This window comes from Artibeus jamaicensis, unplaced genomic scaffold, assembly GCF_021234435.1.
Source record: "Artibeus jamaicensis isolate MK-2021 breed Jamaican fruit bat unplaced genomic scaffold, CSHL_Jam_final contig_700, whole genome shotgun sequence".
NCBI classification, from domain to species: Eukaryota; Metazoa; Chordata; class Mammalia; order Chiroptera; family Phyllostomidae; genus Artibeus; species Artibeus jamaicensis.
The window spans coordinates 10,549,263-10,555,449 of NW_026521930.1; the positions used below are offsets into that span (position 1 = coordinate 10,549,263).

A 6,187-nucleotide genomic window follows, 5' to 3' on the forward strand; every position below is an offset into this window, starting at 1 on the left:
GGAAGTTGAGGCATAGTGCAGCTCTGTCACTTGCCCTCGGTCTCCTAGTGCCAGAAGCAGGATCTTGATACTCACTTGCCAGAGGCTGTCCTTGGACCGCTATGTGTTTGACTGTCCAAACTTCTAGTCCTCGGCATTTACTTATCTTTAAGAACAATAAAAATGCCCTGGCTGGTGTGGCTCAGTGGATTGAGCACTGGCCTTCAAACCAAAGGGTGGCCAGTTCAATTTCCAGTTTGAGCATATGCCTGAGTTGCAGGCTAGGTCCCCAGTAGGGGGTGCTCGAGAGGCAACTGTACATTGATATTTCTCTTCTTTCTCCCTCCCTTCCCCTCTCTAAAAATACACAAATAAAATCTTTTTTAAAAGTAAAAAAATAAAAGGCAAGGATACCCTCTGTCCCCCAGAAGGGCTCCTGCTGCTTTGATACTCACCTTTTCAGTTAACAATGCATCATCCGGGAGAACTCTACTGGAAGAAGCCCAAAGCTTACAGATCCATGTATTGATAAAGCTCCATCCTACCTTACAGTGAAGTGGTTCCCAGCCTCTTCCCCAATGAACAAAGCCTTGCACTTAAATCCAGGCAGACCCTTACTTATTTCCTTACTATAACTTCTTAGCAGATGAAACTGCTGGGTGAAAGCGCAGGCATTCCTCTCAGGACTTTTGATAGATACATGCTGCTAATCGCCCACTGCCGGCCCCTCTCCAGATGCTCTCACTCTCAGTAGACACAAAGACAAGGTCAAGGTAGATGCCAGCTCTTGCCGCCATACCAGGCCACACCCAACATTTGGGAACATTGGGCACATTAAGCTACATCAATAACCCCTACTGGGGAATATGTATCTCATAAGCAGCTTTGCTCAGAAACATACTGAAGGATGTCTAAATGATCCAGTAAGCCAAGAAAGAAGGCATGAGATCCGGGATGCAGGAAGGAGAAAGAACACGCAGGAGGATGATGATGGGAGTCCTGGGTTTTCTCTCTCCGCAAACACATGCTGAGCGTCTCCACCATGACAAGCACTGTGATAGATATCGGCTATTCGTTGGTGACAAAACACAAAAATCTCTGCCCTCGTGGGACTCCAATACCACTGGCTTGTGGTTCGCGGTGGGGATGGAGACAGCAAGCATAAGAAATAAACAAGTCTTACAGGATGTTAGAAGGTAGTAAGCGCTGTGGGAAAGAAAGAAAAATCAGTGAAGGGAGGACTGAGGCGTGCGCAGGGAGTCGGTACAGTTGTACACGGATAGTGAGGAGAAATCCGGGTAAGAATGGGGAACGCGCACACTCAAGGGCTTCAGAAAAATACTGAAAATGATAGATTCTCTAGTGGGTTTCACCACGTAAAGGTTTTTAAATTAACTTACTGACTGGTTTTAGAGAGAGAGTGGAGAGAAGAGGGAGGGACAGTGAGAAGCACCCACTGATGCCTTCCTTGGTGGATTCCTGTGTGTGCCCTGACCGGCAAGGTCTCTCGTTCAATTCCCAGGGGGGCCACATGCCTGGGTTGCAGCAAGATGAGGAAAAACTCAGGAAAACAGCCATACTGGAGAACAAGCGTAAACACAGTTTCCTAGGCATCTCAACCCATCTCAGCTGTCAGAGATACTTACTCATAGTACAGATGCACTGATTCAACCAGTAATTATCACACTCCACCTTCGTAGGACCTGGAGATGAAGGAAAGTAGGAGTCAGTTGACTCCTCACCCCTTTTGCCAGAAAGGCAATAGATAATGACTATAAGTGATGAAATCAATACTCAAGTCTCTCAATTTAAAGTAATAAGAAATTATTTAGGAAGTTGGACATAAACCACAGGAAGAACATTCAAACTTGTAGTAAGTAGAATATGAGTATGGAGACTGGGGCAGGGCTGCTGTTTCTCATTACAAGCCTTTTTAGAACCTCTTGGCCTCTGTAACATTGAGGGAAATAAAAAGTAATAAAATGGGTGCTTGCTTTGGCAGCACATGCACTAAAATGGAAATGATACAAAGATGATTAGCATGGCGCCTGTGCAAGGATGACAGGCACATTGGTGAAGCATTCCATACTTTAAAAATTAATAAAATGAGCCTGTCTTCTTTATGGAAATTCTAAGAAGCTCTCAATCATGAATATAAAGCTGTGCGTGGATATTTGCAATGGCATGGCTTTAATGTGACATAAAAAGTGAAGAAACGTCCAAAATTTTTATCAACAGGAGAATGATAAGTGTTGATACATCCAGGCTGGAAAATTCTATGTAGTTCCTGAAAAGAACAGGGCGAAGCTCTGAAGGGAAAGCAACAAGCTGCAGAATATGAACTGGAGTCTTTTAACTTTTTTAAATCAGAGCCTGTCACACCAAAGCGTCCATGCAGTTCTTGAGTAACTCAGAGTAGATGAAGGGGAGAAAGAACACAGTGAACACTAGAGCCAAGTGGGGCAGCTGATGAACCCCACCTCAGGGCTCGCTCCTCAGGGAAGGGGTGGGGTGGTCCTGAGAAAGGTGACTGAGCAGAGAGCAGGAGCAGGGCAGGGAGTGGCAGCCGAGAGGGGAAGGAAAGGACAGTTCTCAGTTCTTGTGGGGCCTGAATGGCAACCAGTGTGCAAAGCCCAAGCCAGGACAGTCCAATCCTCAGTCCTAGTGAGAGGCAGGGTACCAACTCTGTGGGTTGGCTCTGGCTGCCCCTCCCAGGACAGTGGGCAGGAAGGGATATGGACTCACCTGGCCCAACAGAGTTCGTAGGCACCCTGTCTGGAGGAAGGGAAGGGACAGCCCCCAGCTTTTCTCTGTTGCTTCCTTGCTCAGAGCTTCCATTTGTAATGAAGAGTGACCTTGGGCCAAGAGTGCAATGGCTTGGTCTAAGATTGGGAGGTCAAGTTCCACCCAGGGAGGGGTAAGAGAATGACCATAATCACCCTGGGAGGGCCTGGAAGTCTGCCGTGGATACATGGCCCATCGGCATACTCACTGCAAACCAGATTCTGTGCTTGCATCAGGCCTGTGCTATTTTGTTTCTTACTCATTCGCATAACCCTCACAGCAAAAGGGATGAAACAGAAACTGGCTTAATGTCACACAGCCAGTGTATTAGTTACCTAACATGTGGATCGAGTTACCCCAAAACTTAAAGACATAAAACAGCAAACATTTATTATTTCACGGTTTCTGATGGTCAGGAATCCAGGAGCATCTTGAGTGGTTCTGGCTCAGGGTCTTTCATGATGTTGTAGTCAAGATGTTTGCTGGGGCCGAGTCATTTAATAAGCCTGACTGGGGCCAGATGACCCACTTCAGAGATTGCCCACTCACTCGGCTATTGGTAGAAGCCTTAATTCCTCACCAGTGGGAAACTCTTTACAGGACTACCTGGGTGTCTTCATACCATGACAGCTGGCTATCCCCAGAGTGAATGTTTTGAGAGAAAGAGCTGGAAGCTGCAGTGACATTTATAACCTAATCTCAGAAGTCACACATCATCACTTCTGCCATATTCTAGGCATCACAGAGAACAGCACTAATGTTTTTGTTCTGATTTTGTTGTAAATGATTTTGAGAGAGAAAGAGAGAAACATCAACTTTTTGTTTCACTTATTTATGCAATTCATTGACTAGGTCTTGTATGTGACCTGACCAGAGATTGAGCCAGCAACCTTGGTATATCAGAATGATGCTCTAACCAACTGAGCGAGCTGCCAGGGCAGCATCAACATTTTTTTATCCCGCCCTTTCCAATGTGGGCACCTCTGCAGATCCAGAAGCTACCTCTGTAGATCTCAGCTTCTGGTGCTTGGGCTTCTTTCTCCCTCCTGCTGTAAGGGGTGGTACGGTGCTTGCCTTAACACAGGGCCTGCCCTCCTGCTGAATGCTTTGAGGGTGGTGACTGTTCTCTGGGTGGGGTTCTTCCTGGGGGAGGGAGGATCGAGTTTACAAGTACCTCTCAAATGGGAACTGTCCTGCCTATTGTAGTGCAGCAGAGCATCCCTGCCTTTGTGCGCTAGACGTCAGTAATACTTTCTCTCTTCCCTGGCAATGTGAACCCACAATATCTCCCAAGAGTTCCTTGAGAGGGTGGGGGCGGAGGGCAGAATCACTCCAGTTGAAAACCACTGGCATAGAATATGCATCAGGAACCCAAAACTTTCTATGCCTGGATGCTCACGGTGGTGGGCTTCCTCCTATCAGACTGTACTTTAGTGACACCCTGGCGGGTCTCAGGACAAACCCCATGTTGGGGCAGTCACAGGACAGCCCGTGGCCTGTTCCCAGGTTCATTGCTCATGGACTGGACACATGAGCTTTGGTAGCACATCTGTCTGACCAGCCGTTTGGGTGCTGGGCTGGTGCAGTGTTAAACTTGAAGTCCTCTACATCCACATGCATGGATGCTAAGTAGCACATCTGACATTTAAGTTCTGCAGAGAGAAGGGCAGCTCTGCAGTGCCATGCCTGTGGCCATTGTCTTATTTTCCCCTAAGTGTTTTTATTTTTTATTTTTTTTTATTCCAAAGAGAGAAAGCAAAAAAGAAAGAGAGCAGAGACATTAACCGATGGGTTGCCTCTTCTATTTGCACCAACTGGGGACGGATCCCACAACCTAGGCATGTGCCCTGACCAGGAATTAAACCTGTGATTTTTTGGTCTAGAAGATGATGACGCTCCAACCAACTGAACCACACCAGATAGGGATGTGGCTGTTGACTTTAAGTCCAGACCACCCAAATTTGGTTTCATTCTTACTTTCTCCACTTCAGTTTGGGGCCCATCAATTCCTAAGGGAAACACGCACAAGAGGTTTTCTAGGTACCACGCTCAGTGCCACTGGCCTCTGCCAGAGATTGTGGCTGAATTGTAGAGTCGGGTCTCCTGCCCTCCTCTGATAACCCCTCCCTTCGCCGGTCAGTCCATGGACTGAGGGTGCTCTCTGCCCAGACGGCAGAGGGCGCAACTGCTGGGAGAGTTTGGTGATGGTACTGTTCTTGGAGATGCTGCCATGTGCGTGTTTCCATATTGTTTCTTTTCCTATCCAAACCTAATCTGAACCGATGGTGACCCAAGTGGGTGTGGCCCTGGCCTCTTGGGCAGCCTGCCTGCAGAGTGCTTTCAGTCAAGGCCAGGGGTCACTCCCGAGAGCCTCTGGGGGGCACAGGCAGGGTTCTCGATCAGGCTGCATGTGGATAACTGGTCTGGGGCAGAAGCGGTCCAGCAAAGAGCGAGTTTCTCTGGAGCTCTGTGGTGTGCCCCTGAACAAGCCTACGTGTATGCCTGAAGTTTTCCCATTACGCATCTCTTTAGTAGGAGGAAACACCAAATTTGATGTGCAGGCAAAGCTTTTTTACAGAAGGCAAACCTTTTTCAGTTGTGTAATCCACCCTCATCTAACCCATCTGGCTGAATGGCTGTAAATAAGAGTCGTTTTACAGGTGAAAAGCCTCTATTACCATCCTAAGTTTGATTGGATGTTGACAAAACCAAATTTTGCAGTATTTAGAGCTGCTGTATCTGTTCCTGATCAGGAAATTGGATGAGTCCATAGGATGGTAGCTGTCTTTCAGGTTGGTGGCAGTTAGAACACATGTAATATTCTCTACCTGGTCTGTAGTTGTAACTGTGATGTACAAGCAAAGAAAACAACAACAACAACAACTTATGAAAAACAGCCCTGGCTGGTGTGGCTCAGTGGACTGAGTGCTGCCTATCAACCAAAGGGTTGCTGGTTCGATTCCCAGTCAAGAGCACCTGCCTGGGTTGCTCACCACCTCTCTAGTAGAGGGTGCTCTAGGGACAACCACACATTGGTGTTTCTCTCCTTTCTCTTTCCCTTCCCCTTTCTCTAAAATTAAGTAAGATCTTTTAAAAGAAACTTATGAAAACAAATAATACAATGATATTAGGATATATACTTTTGTGTTTTTATTCTTATATAAGGTTATGTTGGCCTGTGTTATTTAAAGTCTAATAGATGAATTGTTTGGATTGAATTCATTATGTTGGAGGCCGGATTGTTGTGTGTATTGATGTACAGCCTTGAATGTGAATAGTTATTGTAATCTATATTTTACAACTTTTTTCTGACTTTATTATATAAATATTCTATTTGGTCAAGATTTAATCATATCATAATTTAGTGAATCTCTCTTCAAATATTTATGCTTTAGCTATAGTTGCCAAATGATGAATTTTACAT

At 46.1% G+C, this 6,187-nt stretch overlaps 1 non-coding gene across 1 annotated transcript; it reads left to right on the forward strand.

Moving 5' to 3' along the window:
* Window positions 1-1,965: 1,965 nt before the first annotated feature.
* Window positions 1,966-2,072, forward strand: LOC128628357 (U6 spliceosomal RNA). Its single transcript, XR_008392740.1, has one exon. It is a non-coding gene; the product is annotated as a U6 spliceosomal RNA (small nuclear RNA).
* Window positions 2,073-6,187: the final 4,115 nt, after the last annotated feature.